Genomic DNA, 19,779 nt, shown 5'->3' on the forward strand with positions numbered 1-19,779 from the left:
TAAATCCCTGGTCCCAAGCTCAAGTAAATCTTGCTACTTGAGCGCTATCTTAGTTTTTCAATCGTGCTACATTTTTCAAAATTTCTAAATTCTCTCTCAACAACCATGAAACAAAGGTTTTAGGTGCCCAAATTATGTTTGTACAATGTACCTTAGCGGAAATATTCTATACAGACAAAATGTTGCAAGTTTACTAAGGAATGTAATGCGTATGACTCAAGAATCTAAATCCAGAATTTTTGTTGTGTGCAGTTTTGACATTTTGAAACAATTAATATTTGTAGCGTACTAAGGGGCTTTTACATATAACTTTAAGATCTCAATGGATAGAGTAAGCATTGTATCACCTTAAAAAACTTGCAAACACATTAAAACCATGTATTGGTTTGGATACAAATGGATGCTAAAAAGTGGTGTATCAAACACACACGACTTCCTACTATTTTAGACACTCTCAATTGAATTTTATTTCATGTGAAACTTGGCAAAATCTTTGACACAAATATGATATAATTACTTGGAATTTTTCACGGGGCTTAGTGATTTTTTTCTCTAAGCTTATAAGGCGGTTTTCTCAAACCTGAGTTGCAGTCTCATGCAAGTCCTATTTATGGGTGTAATTCCTTATCGTGCCAGCATCCAAATTGCAAGGTTACATTTTTTAAAGACACACTAGGTCACATATTCAAACTCCTCAAGAGGTATTTTGAATATGTCTTTCGTAGTGCAAGTAGGTACGAGTGCTGGTGTGGAACAGCAGCTTGCATCAGAGTATTTTCCAGAGGGTGCACAATCTGCACCTGAACAGCCCACTGCGGTAGAAGATGTGGGGCCATCTTCCCCATAAGAGGAGAGAAAGGTGCTGCCATAGCTTGAGATCAATCTCTTGAGAACCATTGTGGTGGAAGGTGAATAATACTTATTTCTTCATGACCTTGAAAAGGCAGCTAGCTTGAGAATGGATGAATGCTTAGGCATTATATGCATGCGATGTGAGGTGGACCTTGATAAGTCCAACCTCCGTCCTCACCTAGATAGTGTTATATTACCCCTTGGAGAATCTATCACGCAGAGACATTTGCTTTGGTCAAGGAAACTGTGGTTGAGACCGCGGAGCAAGCCCTAGTTCTAGAGGAGGAATTCACAACCTTACAGGACAAGCTAGAGGCTGAAAAGGATACCCTTGCTGCTGGAGTGATGGAGGAGACCAAAGCACCTAAAAAGGATGATGCTAAGTCCTCAATTGACCTCTCCGCCCCCACCAGCACTTTGGCAAAAGAAGACATTGAGCAAGAGGTAATAATCAACCTTTACAACTTAGAAACATTTGTAATTATGTATAGGAAAAGATTTTGATTTTTCCTTTGATTGCAGAGGGTGGTTGAAATTGACGCATTTGTTGTTGGGAGAGGCGGCGACAGAGCAGAGACCAAGCCAAGGTCCATGGACATGATGCTGCGTTGATGCACTATCTTGGTCGGCTTCCTGTGGATGGCATCACCATTATCCATAGGGACTACACCTCTCAATCTGCCTTCATTCTCTTCTTTTTGAAAGCCCTCTTGAAGGTGCTCTGTGTAGCCTCTATGTCGCAGAGCACCAAATGTATAGTTCTGATTAAAAAATCCCTTGCCTTTGATGTCTTTTGTTCTGGATTTAGGGGTAAGCTTCTTGCTCGTATAGGTATAGCCAAAAGCTTAGGCATAGAGGATCCTCAAGAAATAGCCCAATCACTCCTTGAACACAGTCTGCCCAATAACAAGAGAAGGAAGCTCAATATTGTAAGAAAGCTTTTGTAAAGATGATGTATCACTTCTTATTATGAATATAATACAGTTTTTGCAAACTTATTTTCATCAAGTATATCATTGTTTTTTCTAGTTTGTACCATCAATTTTTTTGTAAATGCATCAGAAATGACCCTGGGAGCCTGGGGGAGCAATGCTAGAACAGTGCAAATTTTGAGCCTGCGCCACTGCTGTTGTAGAGCCACTACAAGAATGGTCTATACATAGCGACCCTCATATAAATATGAAGAAAATAGTGGGGGTCGCTTTCGTGGATGCTTATGCGACCTTTAAAATGCAGTTGTATATGCCACCATAGTAGCGACCATAGCAAACTGGAAATAAGTGGCATAAGCATCAAAATTGCGATGCATAACCCACGTTATTTTTTGGGTCATTTATGAGACCAAAACGTTAAAAAAACATCAACATGTATGTCAATTTCCTTTCGCGTTTCGCGCGCACTATAGTAGCTTCAAACATTCGCTTCATCTCACAATCCCAAGCTCACGGCGGCCAGCACAGGTAATGTGTGTGTTGTTGGGGTATCGATGTCATAAAGAACGCTCTTAACCGCAAAAGCGCAGCCGGACATGCTGCTGTCTAACGCCAGGCTTACGATGCCACAACCGCCTTGCCCGCTCTGTGTGGTGTGTGTGTGTGTGTGTAGTGTGTGTGGTGTGTGTGTAGTGAGGGGCGAGCTAAGAAGCGGGCAGGCGACCAGCGATGGGGAAAAAAAGGAATGAGCAAGCGGGCAGGGCGCACAGGGGCGGACACCAGCGGTGGCAGCCAGAAGGACACAGGCAGGGCGCACAGGGCAGGGCACACAGGCAATGTGTAATTTTTTGCCCTTTCCTTGTTCATCCCCTGCTGGTCCTTTGCTCGTGTGTGTGTGTTGCCAATGTTATTTCCTGTTTTATACCCCTTGCCTTCCTTTTCTTGTTCTCTTCTCCCTCATCATGGATTCAGATGCAACCTTGCTATATATAGCATAGCAGTATTAAATGAAACTCATCAAGTTCTGACACTGTACTTATTTGACTAAGCAAGTGGTTGTAACACCTTTTTAAACTCTTTGGATTGCCTTAAGAATTCATTACTTGATATTATGTCCCATTGTCTAGATATAACAAGGCTAGCATGGAGGCCAGATAGTTGATTTTAGTGTGATTTGGATTCTGGGGTGCAGCAGAGGGGCATCCATAGGACCCACAATTGATTAGTCATGTCGAGCATTAGTTTTGGTTTTAACTATTTATTTCATAGATTGACAATACTTTGATTATTATGAACCAAGTGTGTGGGTTCATGTTGAAACCATAAATTGATGAGCGGGCAACCAAATAGAGGCTTCTTACTTAAGAGTATGATGAAGCTATGAAGGGAAGTTCAAACATAAGACAAATTTAGGAATTTTGGGAATTATTCGAGTCCCATTTCTTATAGGATTGGTTGGAAACTTGATATTTTTGTGTAGTTTGAGCTAACATCTATTTGTTGGTGCACTCTTTGTGCCATTAGATTATATCTTGACACAACTATCTGGCGTATTTGTTTGTAGTTGTATAGATACATACGTCAATGCAACAATATTAGAAGGACAAGGGAAACATGACACTAAGCTTAATTGAGATTATACAACACCTTTCATATGAAGAAGATAATGTTAAATACTATCTCCACTTTGAGACATTGAAGTAAAAACATGGGCTTTATTTAATTTGCCAAAAGAATTTTAAATATCACTTAAAAAGGAACCTTAGAAATGAGAGATCTAAAGGGTGTGGTGTTAGAAACAACAAAACAAAAAGTAAATCTCAATGATAGTACAATGTGCTAAGTTTACGATTGATCCACAGATAAAAACCCATCTTAGACACTATATCAAGATTATAAATCATGATATATATGCTCAAATTTGAGGGACATTGAAGTAAAAACATGGGATAATAATGCCAAAGAACACTTGGAAAAGGAACCTTAAAATTGAGGGATCTCCAAAGAGTATGGTGTTTAGAAACACCAAAGGCAATCAAATTTCAATGAGATTGTTACATTCAAGTTTACAATTCATCCGAAGACAAAAACCCTTCGTAGACACTTTGTCAAGATAATAATTGAGTACAAATTGTATCTCAAGATTTTGAAGGTTCCCTTGAGTCTGCATCATCTAGTGTTTGCTTTTTTGTGCAGCCACTTGCACCACACCACTCTTGCAAGGATGGGTGACCGTCTAAAAGAGCAGAGCACTTTGATTCTAATGCCCTCGCTTCCAAATCATCTTTGCATAAAGCAATACATCGTCTATTCTTTAGCAAGCTCTCCTCTAGCACAACTCCACCATAATATATCTCTACAACATAGATGTGTTCAGGACAAAACCCTGTGATGAGACCGTCAATAAAGCCTTTGTCGATGAATTCTCTATTTTGGCCACTAGAGCCTGAGATGAATACATTTTTTGTGAGAACCTTATCAATGGCCTCAAACTTGTCAACCTTGCTGATGAAAAGAATAACAGTTGCAATCTCAACTGTTCCAGATGTCCAGGCATTATCTTTTTGTGTGTGGATCATGCCAAATTCATAGAGCACCTTTGTTGACTGGCTAGAAATCCCTTCGATAAGCATTCCAATGGTGATGAAATCAACAAAACACACAAGAATATATTCATATTGTGAGTTTAGTGTGTTCAAAGCAACTTGGAGAAAAATTCTGACGAGAGCTGCTCCTTTGTACCATGTAGGTCCATGATTGCCAGTTGAAATGGTACATGCTCTTCACTACAGAAGGCTATAATCTTTGTCATATCATCCTAATTGTCCAAGGAATAGACTCTTGTTGAGATACAATAAAGTTACTACACTTTTTGGAAGTGAAGGATTTTTTTTTTGAATGATTGAGAGCGTCCCTAACAAAGGACTGGCTGTAGCTCCTCAATTGATTATACTCATACTCCCCTAGCTTATATGTCTCACACACATGTTCCCAAGTCATCTTTTCCCTTGTCAGATCAAAATATAGAAGGCAGTTATTGCATCTTTGAGCACTTGATCTGTTTTTAGCTTCCAAGCCATCTCCTCCATATCCATTCTTTGATGGGTTTGCTTTCCCTTCTTAAGCAATATTCTATTGTCAAGAAGTATTGTTTGAATGTCCAAAACTTCACTCTTTTGAAGGCCTAAAATGCACTTAAACAACGTTGGGCCTAGCGTGACTGTTCCTGGTGCCTGTTGAATTTACCCACTCTTCAAAGTTGGAAGTTTGGGATTTTGATCAAGACCTTTAGTTTGAGTTTTGCCCTTTGTATTTGATAGCAAGCCTTTTGCATATAACCTCATGATCTTAACCCAATTCGGCCATACATCATCATCACATAGAAGCAAGTGTAAATCATTTTTGACAAAATTCTTATGTAGTGTATGCTCCGTGGTCTCCACAAAGGCTTGCAAAGTTGCAAAGTAAGAAGTTAGCCCCTTTACTATAGATATCACAAAATATTAGGAGGAATCATGCATCTATGGGTTTTCAATCATTTGGAGCTTATGCTCAAACTTGAGTTTGAGCCTCACTTGCCACCAGTGCTAAACTAGTATATAATGGTGATGCTCGATCTTAGGTTTGAGCATCACCTCCGTATGCAAATCTAGCACTTGCAAGTGAGGCTCCAACTTAAGTTCGAGCCACAATTAAATATGCAAGTGCTACACCATCACATAGAGGTGAGGCTTGAAGTTCAATTTCTTTGCAAGTGCTTGCTCCTCTTCTTGCACTCGAGAGCCTGCCATGTCTTCAACTGCTATTGTGCTTACATCAAGGACTTTTGTTTTGTCACCCTCCTTTTTTATATTTTGAAGAAGTTGCACCAGCGTTTCTAGATGCTTCAAGTGCACTGTTCACTATGGCCCTGCCTTTTTTCTCCACGATTTTCCTAACTTGAGTTGTTGTTGTCTCCTTTTCAGGTATGGACTTTTTTCATAAATCCAAAACCTTATTTGCATGCCTCACCGCTTTCACCAGGTCCTCCACATTATCCACCCCTGAGTCTTCTTGATTGGAAAAGTCAATGATCTTCAATCCTAGCTTTACAATAGAATTGTCCTTTCCTAGTTTATTGCCAATCATGCCTGGTGGGTGAAAAGTGTCCAATGATAAGCAAGACTTATTTGCTTTTGTAGTTTCTCCTTCTGGCAATACATTGCATGTGAAGCATGGGTTTGCTCTTGCATCCACATCATCCTTAGCACCTACTACAATCCCCATATCTCCATATGATATATCACCTTGAGACAGAAACAAATGGAGGACTCCTTTAAAGTTTGCACTAGCATCGTAGCTATCCACAAACCATTTTACTCCTTGGTTACTCAATTCGAAGGTTTTATCCACCTTAATTCTAGGAGTGACACTTTAGCTTGAGTTGTTGTTTCGAGAGCATTCAGAGTAAAGATTGGTGCACCATGTGGTTGCGAGGTAGCGGGCGCTCTACTAGCTTCCATTCCTGTGAAGCACAAAAAAAGTTTCAAAACCTTAGAAAAAATGGATTTAAATGCTACATATCAAATCAAAACCTATCAAACTTAAGAAACTTAATGCATGCTACAATTATTGATGCTTCACTTAGTTTTCTTGAATAGCGGGGGCCTCACTTGCATTTACATAATCCATACAGAAGCTCGACTTAAGCTGGAGCCTAGATCTAAGTTGTGATGCAGCTAGTGTCTTCCGAGTGCTGAGGATCATTTCTATTCTCTTGCCAATACTTGTTCCAGCAATCCTTATAAACCTCCACATCACTTGCATTCTTCTTCTTTGAAATTGGTGCCCAATATTGTATCTGAACTTGTAGGTAGTTTATCGAGTTGTTGTTTTGATCAACATCACTTGTTGTCACTCCCAACCATATTGGGTAATTTGCATCACAAGGTTGTACAAGCACAAAATCTCCTTTAGACACATCAAGAGTCAGGTTGAACTCTTCAACAGTTCTGTTGCGCATTGGACCACAATAATGGTCCTCATTTACATCAAACCTTTTATCTACATCATCCTCCACTTGAAGGTTAAGAGGCTCAGCTTTTTTGCATACACTCCTTGGCCAAAAGTCATGAAATCCAATGTCTTCCCTTGCACTAGGGGTTTGCATGTTTAGCATAAGATTCTCCAATAGGCAAGGATCAGATTGATCCACTTAGCATAATCACTTTGGTCTCCTTTCTCTTGCAAGTGCTCTTTCCACCAATTGACATGTTTTTTTAAGCCTTCCACAACCTTCTCATTTTCCTTAACATACTCAAAGGGTGGCAATACTTTTGGAAAACCTTCAGGAAGCTTGGGTCCTCCCTGGTCATTTCTCTTCCATAACTCTATACTGCTTTTTGGTAACCAATCAACATTTTTGGGGTGTACTTTGTATTGCATCAAAGGTATTCCATCACTCATATAAAACCTGAATTGCAATGGCTTTGAATGTCCAATCAAGCTATCGGCTCCATTATGTAAGCATCCCTTGACAAAGCCTTTGAAGTCTGCCACCTTTTGTAGGAGGAAGGGTGCTGGATGCATGCTAACACACTCATTAAAGATCTTCATTAAATGTGGAAACGTGAAAATGGTTTGTTTCCTCAACTTCTCAGAGAAGCGACTAAACAATGCATCAATATCTTCATGTGAGTATGACCAACCATAAGAAAACCAAGCTGCACCATGTCAAACACTCCTCGTGCAACCAATAGGGATAGATAGGCAAATACATAACGATTCTTATTTTCAAAACCACAGTTGTCAAGTTGCAACAACAACGTCCTTGGCAATCTCTTGAAAAATGTCCTTGAATTTGATGGCATTAAACTTGAGGCATTGACATTCCCCCTATCCTGCACATGCATAACTAATCCTTGAAACTGTTCTACCTTGCCTTACTTGCTTACTACTGTGTTTGGGTCGAGACAAGAATCTTCTTGCCTTAACACTACCAATAGAGGGCTTGATTAGTACCTCCTTGCCATTGGTAGACTTTTTAAAATCCTTTGTGATATGAACCTCCATGCAGACCTATATTGGATAACACTTTTTCCAATGCATGAAGAGCATCCTTTCTATTTCTTTCGGGACGGAGTTTCCAAGCAAATCCAATATACAAAAATACCAATTTCTCAATAATTCAACATAGAGCATGCAATGTGCATATGTGAACATTACATAGTGGAAGTCAAGAATGGCCTTGAAGTCAGGGTCAACTTTATCTCTATTAGGTGCTCTCTTCCACCATTTGGAATCCATTACTTGAGCTGATTCTTTGCAGTAAAGACAAGGAGACTTTGAGTTACCTCCTTTACTAACGTTATACATGCACTTAAGTGTTTTAAGATCCCCCACCATGTGCCACTCTACTTGAAAATCACCTTTTCCTGCAACAAGGAGATTCTCTCCTTGCACTTGTCTTTTAATTATTCTTGGTATTTCCATGTGGTGAAACACCCAATCTAGTGTTTCATGGTCTTCTGTCTTTACCTGTGATTATACAAAACAAAAGTCTTACTATAAAAGATTTGAAAACATTGACTAAAATCAAGTACGAAATAAAAAATGATCATACCTGGAACGAGCCCAACCACCATATGTGTTTCTCCGACTGCACACTAAAATACTTCAAACTCGCTTCAGTCAATGATGTATCAAGTGCTCCATTCATCAATGTGATAGTAATCCTTTCCATTTTCTTCCTTTACAACCTCACACTCATCCAGTTTGATAACAAATTTCAAAATGCCTTTGCACTCTTCAAATGTTATTCCATAAAACTCGACCATTCTTCTTTGAAGTTGTTGTAGATCTACAAATATATTGTTCCAAGGGTCATACACAGTGGTTCCTTTAGCACCATGAAATATTTCTTCAATATGGATATATGGTCCAATAACCTCATCTATACTTTCATTCAAATGACCTCTTATCTTCCACACTGTTGTTGGATTTGGCAGTAAAACTCGTTTAATCCTTTGATCTCTCAAAGTTGAGGATATCGCATGGACAATCGAACTATATCCCTTCCTGCTAACTCCACTAACATCAAGAGCCTCTTGGATTGTAGTACCATCAACTTGATTATTGGATATAAAGTCCTCTACAACATTGCGTTTGATTGTTTTGTATTTTTTTTTTTCAATCAAACCTTTTGCTACACCACAAGAAAGCAATCCTTTCATTTGTTTAACTGGAAGAAGGTTGGGATCCATATTTTCTTTTGCAGGCTCCAATAGTTTCCTATAGTAACAACACAATATGCCTATATTATTCAACACTTCCAATCCTGTTTTGCGTTAATGGACAAAATAGATATAGTCATTTGAGAGCATTTTTTAGTATAAAAAATAAAAAATTACAAACTAACTTTGCTTCCTGAATTCTTCGCTTGCATCCACCAGTCCCAGCCTTCAAATTTGCAATGTTTTTAATCTTCCTGCTTCGTTGTCTGTCTCCAAGCACGGTTCTCTTCCTTCTTGATCTTGTCAACTCTTTTTTACTCTTTGAATGCTCCTCAATTTCATTCTGCAACTGCTGCTCCAATTTTGCACGAATAGCTATCTCTTGAATCCTGGCCCCCTTTTCTTGTAGGTACATTGTTTTATATGTTTCTGCAAATGCAGACTGTGCTGAAATATAACCAAGAAGTCCATTTTGTCCATCGCCCGCAAACCTCAGTAGTGTGGTTGGATTGACAAATGGAGGTGTAGAGTCTTTTACTAGACATTTTGGATATATACTTCCATCACACCATAAGTCAATATGTTGGAGCCCTTCTCTTCTCATATTTTCCCATTGTTGAGCATTCAGCACCGTATCCTTTCGTCTTTTTTGTGCTGAAGCATATTGTTCTTCTAAGTCGATGTGAAGATCGTATAATCGCTTCTTCTGAGATTGTAACTCACTAGTATCGGCCATTTTTTGTGCTTCTGAGGTTGTAAAGTTGGCTTGTCAATCTCATAGTCTTTTTGTAACATGAATTGTGGAAGTGTGGCGGTATCCATACAATCATTAAGTTCAGTGATGGATTCTTTATGAGAGGCCTGCACACGTCGTCAAAAGAGATGCGGAATCTTCGAGAAACAAAAAAAAAATTAAGGAGATATTTAATGCAAAATCGTGTTAATTAGACAAAAGATTATCTTATTCTTTTCTCAACTGACAGTTCAGTAGTCCTTACTGACAGTTTTGAGCCACGTTTCCATATTTTATTATTTTTGAGATCTTTTAGGAGAGAAATAAATCAAAAAATAGTGAATTTCTTACAGGGCCCCAAAATGAGCTCCCTTTTTCCCTAATGTCTTCACCAGGGTATTCAAGGGTTCGTTCATTCCCCGAATGAACCTGGCCATGAGCTGTTCTTCATCTAGTGGCTAGGGTATTCAAGGGTTCGTTCATCCCCCGAATGAACCTGGCCATGAGCTGTTCTTCATCTAGTGGTGGCAAGTACTTGAGGAGGAGAGTGAACGCTTGGTGATACACTTCAATAGTTCTGCTCCATTGGGTTAACTCTAAGAATTCGTTCATCTTGGTTTCCAAAAAGCCAAGAAGACAGAATCTCTTCCTTAGGTAAATCTTGAGATCATTCCATGTCTGGGTGTTTCGATCTAGACGGTTTGTCTCGCACTGGTTTCTCCATGCCACTCGAGCTATTTCTACTATCTTCAGCCTTACAAGAGCCATTTTACTCTTCTCGTCATACCCGGTGACATTGACGTATTCTTCCATTGCTTCTATTCACTTCTCCAGAGCCTCACCCAAGTTTTTCCCTTTACCCTTGAAAGGTCCAGGTTGCGATTTATGAGAAGAGTTTTATAAACATCTGGGTCAAGCTCTTCCTCATCGAGTTGGGGGTTAACATTCCTACCACGACGACCTCGATCCATGATCCGATCAATACGAAAATTCTTGTTAAGTCCCTTTTTTCCATACTAATCAAGCTGCTCAGGTGAAAAGACCACTTTATTTATAATTCAAATCCAACTTTAGATCCAACTGATTCTGAGGTTCTTTATAGTTTGGTCAGTCCCCCCACAGAATCCCAAGATAAAGATCCCTTCTACAAGAAGAACATATAGAACTCATTATCAGAGAACAATTCATTCATATTCTTAACACAATAATGGTCCATCATACCAAAAATTCCATCTGAACATTCCTCCACCACGAGAATTTCAATTATGCAAGTTCTTAATTTGTCATTCCTTAATTAGATCCAATGGGTCAAAGGTCAAACAATAACAATCTGTCAGTACAATCCACTAATCTCATATAGAGATGTGTTGAACTTACCTTCTTTCAACCAGAATTTAGAAATCACGATCTTTTAATCAGAATCCAAATCAATTCATCAATTCTCAACCAGAATTCTAAAATCATATCAATCATCATATTCAAATTCGCCATCTGGATAGCATTTTTGCTTATAATTTCAAGGTCTTAGATTTACTCGTATATATTTCCTGTAAAGAGTTATAGAGATACCCACCACGGTATACACGGGTAATCACGGTCCTTGGAACTATAAGGTAAATACCATCATATCTAGGCCTCAAGCAAGTCAAGGATTCCACACAATTGTAGTACTTCCATCTGAAGAACCAATTTCTAAATACGAATCTTCATTCTGAATATCAATTTGTATGAATTTCATCACACAATTACAATCTTTTACTGGTACTTCATAAATTTTTGACATTTCTGGCTTCTCGGTTGTTCCACTTTAGCCAATTCGCTCTGATACCAACTGAAAGATCCCTGCCCCCACCATGCAATGAATTTAGGGGTGCTAGCAGCTCAGCAGAAGTAGTACTTCTTGCGCAAGGCAAAGCCTCTCACTCCGGGCCCTGCCCATGGATATCCGGACAAGAGACTAATCCCTCGATCTTCCAAAACCGAACCCGAAAAAACATCCCTCACCCCACAGACATAGGCAATTCCTCCAAGATATTTTATTCTAACGTAGTCAAGGTCTTAACTAACCAGATTGATCCGACCGAACCCGTAAGTCTCATGGTCAGATCAAGGAAGAGACTCGTACTTGGATCATAGAGACCAACGCTTTTTTCTCATCAAGAGGCACAGCCGTTGATTCCTTTCCATAGAACATGTGAGAAAGAAGAGATGAGAGAAGAGACAATGTACTCAAGAACTCATCGATGAATCACTAGCCAACTTGATTAGAAATGAACTACAATGCCTCATATATATAGGCACGAGATGAACGGATCTCTAGAAAAGTTCCTCCACCCTTTCCTCCACCCAAAAATGTGTAAATAGGAAAAAATGAAAATGAATGCTATAAATCCCAAAAATGCCTAGAGGCTAAAGAGTGTGCCACTAGCATGACACCATTTGGAGATGACACCTATCCAACACCTCCTCTTCAGGTCTAGATGGGAAGACCAACACCAACGCGCTGAAGAAGATAATCCAAGGTAGGTCGAGGAAGAGGCTTAGTAAACAAATCAGCAACATTATCTTTGGTAGGACAATACTCAAGCTGAATGCAACCTTCGAAAATCCAATCACAAACAAAATGAAAATGAACATCAATGTGTTTGGATCGTCGTCGAATAACTGGATTTTTGGCTAAAGCAATAGCACTCTGTGAGTCTGAGTAGATGAGTGTTGGAGTAGATGAACATCCAAGGTGATTCAGAATTTGCTGAAGCCAAAGTGCTTCAGAAGTGGCATCAAGATATGACTTGTACTCTACTTCTGTCGATGAAGAAGAAGTAATTCGCTGCTTTTGACATTTCCAAGAAACAAGTCCTTTACCAAGCATAAAACAATAGCCTGACATGGAATGCCTAGTATCAATACACCCTGCCCAATCAGAATCTGAGTAACCAATAAGTGTATCTCCACCTGCATAAGAAATGCCATACTCAAGAGTTCCATGAAGATATCGAAGAACCCTCAAAGCTGCCTACCAACAATGAGATCAAAAAGGCTACGAAGAGAATTGGCTGAGAATACTCATAGCATAGGAGAGATCTGGCCGAGTGTTAACCAAATAAAGTAGAGAACCAATAAGTTGGCGATACTCTGTAGAATCAACCTCAGGGGAATCATCATCTTTGGATAATTTTGAATTAGGATCCATGGGACAAGTGAGTGATGCACAATCATGCATGCCATATTTCTCAAGCAACCTTAAAGTATACTTCTTTTGACAAAGAAAGATGCCAAAAGCAAATTGCCACACTTCTAAACCTAGAAAATAGTGGAGTAGTCCAAGATCGGTCATGGCAAATGATGTGAGTTGAGTTTGAACCCATTTGAGTAGGTCCAAATTAGAGCCAGTGAGTGTCAAATCATCCACATAAAGCACAAGAATGCATATATCATCATCCACAATAAGCACATAAAGATTAGGATTTGCATGAGTCCTTTCAAAATGTAGAGAAAGGAGAAAACTATCAATCTTCTGATACCAAGCTCGAGGAGCTTGCTTAAGACCATAAAGAGCTTTCATCAAAGTATTCACCTTCTTTTTTAGCATAACCTTTAGCAACAAGTCGTGCCTTGTACTTATCAAGAGTACCATCAGAATGAAACTTGACTTTGAAAATCCACTTAACACCAATGACCTTTTTATGTGAAGGTCGTGGAACTAGCTGCCATGTGTTATTAGATTCAATAGAAGAAATCTCTGCTTGCATTGCTTCACACCAATGTGGTAAGGAAAGAGCTTCCTTAACCGTTTCAGGCTCAAACACATCACCAATATGAGACATCAAGGTAATATTTATCGAAGGGCGTGTACATAAGACACATGTACATAAGACACGTGTAGTAGATTGTTGAGCATCTGAAAGTGATATACCTGAATCCTGAAGTAGAGAGCGAACCCATTTCGGAGGACCAGAAGTCCGTGCAGAATCCAATGAAGTAGTAGGTGTCGCAAATCGAAATGGATGGAGGGAATGAAGTAGGAACTAATGGTGTAGATGAGGATGAGACTGTAGGGAATGATAGAGGCTCAAGCTCAAGAGATGGAAATGGATCTGAGAGAGATGTAGAAGGTGGTAACTCATCAAGACCAAAAACATGCTCATCAAAGATGGCATCACGTGAAAGAACAATATCCTCACAAGAAGATTCCCAAAAACGGAACCCTTTGGAGCGAGAAGCATATCCTGTGAATATCATAGGTTTGGACTTAGTATCAAGAGTCCTCCTCTTAGAAGAAGGCACATGCACATGAGCAACACAACCAAAGACATGAAAATGAGAAACAATAGGCTTGTGGCCTGTGAAAGCCTCCTCTGGAGTCATGCCGTCCACTGCTTTCGTAAGAGAGCGATTGAGAGGATAAACTAAAGTAGCTATAGCCTCACCCCAAAAGGAGGAAGGTAGCTTCACATGATGTCAAAGGGAGCGGGCCATTTCCTTCACCGTTCTATTCTTTCTTTCAACCACACCATTCTATTGAGGAGTGTAGGGTATGGTGGTTTGTCGTTGTATGCCTTTTGAAGCTAGAAAATCCTCAAATGCTGTAAACTCACCTTCATTGTCAGTCCTGAGAAAAGCTACCTTTTGACTTGCTTGATTCTCCATTTGGGCAAGCCAAACCTTGAAATGAGAAAGAGCATCAGACTAGTTAGGTAAGAAATAAACCCATGATTTGCGAGAGGTCATCCACAAGAAGCATATAATACTTGGATCCACCAAGCGATTATACTTCCATAGGTCCTACAAGATCAGCATGAATAAGCTCAAGTATGCGTGTGGCCCTATGAGTAGCCTCCTCTGGAAAAGAAGCCCGATGTTGCTTTCCTTGAGCACAAGAAGAACGAATGTGATGGCGAGGTTTGTGAAGCTTTGGTAGACCTGTAACCATGTCATGTGAGACAAGATGTTGCAAAGTAGCAAGAAAAACATGGCCAAAGCGGAAATGCCATAGATCACTATCTTCATTAGAAACAAGTGCTTTAGGAGAAGTAGATAATTGATGAAGATGAGACTCATGTGGTGGCAACTGTGTTGTAAAAGAGCTCATATGATAAAGCCCAGCATTTTGAAAACCATGTGCCACACAAGAAAGTGACTGTATCAATGATTTCAATCACTTCATCATCAAAGTAAACCCCAAGACCTTTAGAAGTAGCCTTAGAGATAGAAAATAAGTTGGCAGACATCTTAGGCACATGTAAAACATGTAAGATAGCATCTCCAAAAGAAACATCACCAATACCAATCACAGGGAGACACGAAGCATCACCAATGTGTACTGATGAAGAGATAGACTTATGGTTTTCCAATAAGGACGTCATGTGAGAGGTAGCACCACTGTCGGCAATCCACTCATCCGTAGTATGCGTATCAAGATCTTTGATTACCACAAGTGATGAAGAACTAGAAGACATAGCAACATATGCAACCTTGGCGTTACCGTCTTCCTTCTTGTCTTTGTCTTTGTCATGAGAAGATGTTTATGTAGAAGAACCCTTAGACTTGGATTCAAGTTCAGCTTTTACCTTCTTGGATGCCGCCTTCTTAGCAAAACAACGATGCTCCGTATGGCCACTACGACCATAGAAAGTGCACTCCTTGGAAGAATCCTTTGATTTGTCCTTGTCGCCTTTGGTTGAAGAATATTTAGCATTGGAATTAGAGCCTTTGCGTTGATCATTCCCCTTGCCTTTGCCTTTGCCCTTGCCTTGGCTTACAAAAGCCGAGTCCTTTTTGTTTTGCTTGCGACGAGTAAAGCACTTATCATGAAGAAGACCCATAGTCTCTTCAAAGGAAGGGAAAGGAACTCAAAGAAAGATGTTATCTTTGAACGATTCAAAAGAAGAAGGCAATTTACCAAGTAGCTTATGGACCGGATTGCTTACCAATGTACCAAACTCTTCAAGTTGCCGCTTGATTCGATTGAATTCTCCAAGCTTCTCCATTATGTTGTCGGATTCGGAGATAGAAAGCTTATCCAAATCTTCTTCCAACTTAGCCATCTTAACTGTTGAAAGTCTTCCATATTGCATTTGTATAGCGTGCCATAATTGTTGAGCCATACTCCTTGTAGAAAGAAATTGAGACACAACTGATCTAGACATGCCATGCACAAGTAAAGCTTTGGCCCGTGCATCCATATAGGTTTGATATTGAGAAGGCACCATATGAGGAGAAGTGATTATAGACCACACCCCGGTGCTTTCCAAAAGAAGTTGCATAAACAAGGACCAAGTGTGGTAGTTGTTTGGGGTAAGCTTTTGTGCATCGGAAAGACTTGGAAGGCTCAAAGATTGAGTGAATGGGTTAAAGAGCTGATATGATTGAGTGGGGAGTGGAGTAGTAGTGGAAGTAGTAGAAGGAGGAATCATAGTCGATGAAGTTGCCATAAAAGGCATAGATGATGTAGGGGGATATACCATAGAGGGCATAGAAGTATGTGGATAGGAAGACATAAAGGACAAAGAAGAAAGAGAGAAAGGATCCGTAGAAGGTAATGGATATGACGGAAAAGAGAAAGTAGAAGCACCTACCGAAGAAGAAGGAATTGCACCAACTTTCGTTGTAGTAGTTGTCGGTCCAACCATCGTAGGAGATGTAGGATCCATAGTATCTTCAAGTTTGCCTTTGTCTTTTACAGTAGAGGACTTCCGAGATCCCATAGGAAGAGGAGGGTGGAAAAACACAAGGGAAGAAGTGTCGTACCTCCAAAAACGCAGCCAATAGATGGGCTTTCCACCAAGGAAGTATCTCCAAAATATACACAAAGATAGTGCAAAAACACAGCCATAAAACACAGCCGATATATGAACCAATAGACTCCGTAGAAACCACCAAAAGAGGGCTGAGAATGTAGCCTTAGGTAGAAGGAGTATGGAGGAGTTGATTGTCCACAAAAATGCAAACACAAAGTGTGTAGCAAAGTGGAATTTTCAGCCGGTAGAAAGGTGTAGAAAAGAGGATGAATATGTACCTCAAAACACCATGAAGAGGGCTGAAGTTGATGATGAAAACGCAGCCAAGAAATGGCTACAAATCTCTCCACAAGAAGCCTCCAAAAAAAGCTACCGCATGTAGGGAAAACTAGTTGGCAATGTTTTCACTGCAAGTAGAGTTGTAGGACTTGGATTGAAGTGCTTTAAAAACACACTTGTAGAGGATGGTAAGGGGCTGGTTTGAAGCCTTTTGGATCATTAAATGAGTGCAAGGATGATGAGTAAGGGCTTCTGTAAAAAACCCAAGTAGAAATTCTGCATGTAGGCAGTCTACGAAGAATACCTCAAAAACGGTGAGGAATTTGCAAAAACCTTCTTCTGCTAAGTTGTAGACCACAATGATTCCAATAGGTCTCGCGTGCACAATCCTTAAAATCACATTAGTTTAGCAAAAAATGAAAAAAATGAAAAAACGCCATTGAAAGCGGGGTTGTTGAAGAGGACTAGAGGTAGAGAGGAAGAAGGATAAGGAGCTTCTATGTGCGCCACCACCTTGCTCTGATACCATATGAGAAAGAAGAGATGAGAGAAGAGACAATGTACTCAAGAACTCATTAATGAACCACTATCCAACTTGATTAGAAATGAACTACAATGCCTCATATATATAGGCACAAGATGAACGGATCTCTAGAAAAGTTCCTCCACCCAAAAATGTGTAAATAGGAAAAAATGGAAATGAATGCTATAAATCCCAAAAATGCCTAGAGGCTAAAGAGTGTGCCACTAGCGTGACACCATATGGAGATGACACCTATCCAACAGAACAAGGGTTATCTGGGATTTACTTTAACTATCGTAACTTAACAGAATTGAGTCTCATCTTAGGGATCCATCAGTCTAGCCTAACCCCATCCAATCCCATGGGTCAGAGCCAACCGCCCAACCACTGTAATGATAGCATCCATTTAGAAATTTGTTTATGTTTTGCCATGGGTACTAGGGAAAGGAGTTCCCAGGCCCCCTGGCCAACACTTCAAGCCATTAGGACCTCAATGGAAGGCTTCTTGGGCCCTTTTATTTGGCAGTTTAAGGGAGTCAAACCTTTTCTCTTAAGAAGAAACGTTTTCTAATTAGAAGCTTCAAAACGGCTACTTTATTCGAATTTGAATTTTGGGGGAAAAATGGAATTTAAAATCTAGCAGATCAAACCATATCATGTAACATATCTATGGAAAGCTCTTGATGCGTAGATCACGGATCTATAATCTCCGCTCAAATCGGAGCTTGTATGTAGAAGTTATGGAGGTCCGAAAATTGTAAAATTGTCCCCCCCTCCCTTTTTGGGAAAAAAATGCACCCTTTGACCACTCTTACACCTCTCTTAAAAACCCAACATTTCAGTCCACATGGCAACCCCCCATTTGGCTATTCCTTAATCACCTTGATTAGGCTTGGGCAAATTAAAGGGCCCAAGAAGACCCCATTCACTTCCTAATTTGAAACGTTAGATAGTCGCACCACTTACACACCCAATATGAAATTGCATGTTTTTCAGATTCAACTGTCTTTAAAAAAATCTTTTAATGAAACCATAATATCACTGATAATAATCCTCCAAAATATCTAGCGTGAATTCTAATTTTCGATCATTCCTTCATCAGTGTACCTATGGCATCATTGGTATAACCAGAACGCTCACCACTTGTTCACTCAAGGGCCTTTTAAATAGTTCCTAGCTCATAGTTATAATCACATAAGAAAAATCCACATGGACTCTTCGTTGAAGATCAGCAAGATCAACCAGTAGATCCATGTAAAAAAGAGCCAAGGACTCATCCATTGAGCTGTTCGTCAGCTATTTTGCATTTTTATCACTTAGGTCTCACGACCTCATTCACAAGATGGTCAAAATGCTTCCACAGCATTCTTGACATAAAACAGTCATTTAAAAATAGGTTTCATAAATACAATTTCTAACGAGCTCTCATCTTTCCACATTGTTCCACATCATTTCTCGTTATTCCACATTCTTCTACATCAATTCACATTGCTTGTAAAGCTACACATTGGTACCAGCCCCTAGACACCATCTAAAAGAGAAAAAGGGTTTCCAAAAAAAAACTACATCATGGACAGCTATCCCCCTAGAAGATGGTACATTTATGTACCATCCCTATCATCTACACCCATAAACAAATTTGGCATTCTATCACTTTGATCATAAAAATCATTTGAATCCTAATTAACTGGCCATAGTCTCTGGTAGTAGGATTTAAGTCTCCAACCATTTGACTTTCCTCTTGTCCAAAGTTCCATCTAAATCTTCTAAATGATAATAACCTGTAGGGAACACAGAGTGAACCCTAAATGGACCTTCCCACTTCTGTGTTGCAACTTCACATTATGCCTATTATCTAACTTATTATTATAGCTGAGCACTAATGTTCCTTCTTTAATGCCCTTATCTCTTGAGAACTGTTCATCAAATTTCTTTGTTCTTTGTTGTTTGCTACAAGGCCTCTACATGGCTCATGGAATCTCGCCTCTTCAACTGCAAGTCAACCAAGCTAAGAATTGTGTCTACTATCTATTTTATAGGTACAACATTAATCTTCTTGAGGTACCACAAACTAGATACATCCAATTCCACAAGGTGTAAAGCCTCTTGCCCGTATACTTACTAAAATGGACTAAACCCTATAAATTGTTTGTGAGTACAAACTGTTTGTGAGTACACCTATAGGCCCAAAGTTCTCCATCTAAAGCTTTATACCAATGCTTTGGATTACTCTTAAAACAAGCTTAATGATAAGATTATAAAGAATACCATTGACCTTATCCATTAATCCACTGCTCTAAGGATAATAGGGAGTCACATGCCTATGTCTGATATTAAGGTTTTTTAATGCTTCATCCATCTCTTCCCCAAAAAACCCTAGACCATTATCAGATACAATTTCTAGAGGAGCACCAACAAACCTACAACAAATATGTGTGTAGATGAACTTGTGGACAACCTTGCATGTGATTCTAGTAGTGGACATAGCTTTCAACCCACCTAGTCATGT

The sequence above is a fragment of the Cibotium barometz genome, chromosome 48, assembly GCF_041138505.1.
Source record: "Cibotium barometz isolate CiBa-2024 chromosome 48, ASM4113850v1, whole genome shotgun sequence".
NCBI lineage: Eukaryota > Viridiplantae > Streptophyta > Polypodiopsida > Cyatheales > Cibotiaceae > Cibotium > Cibotium barometz.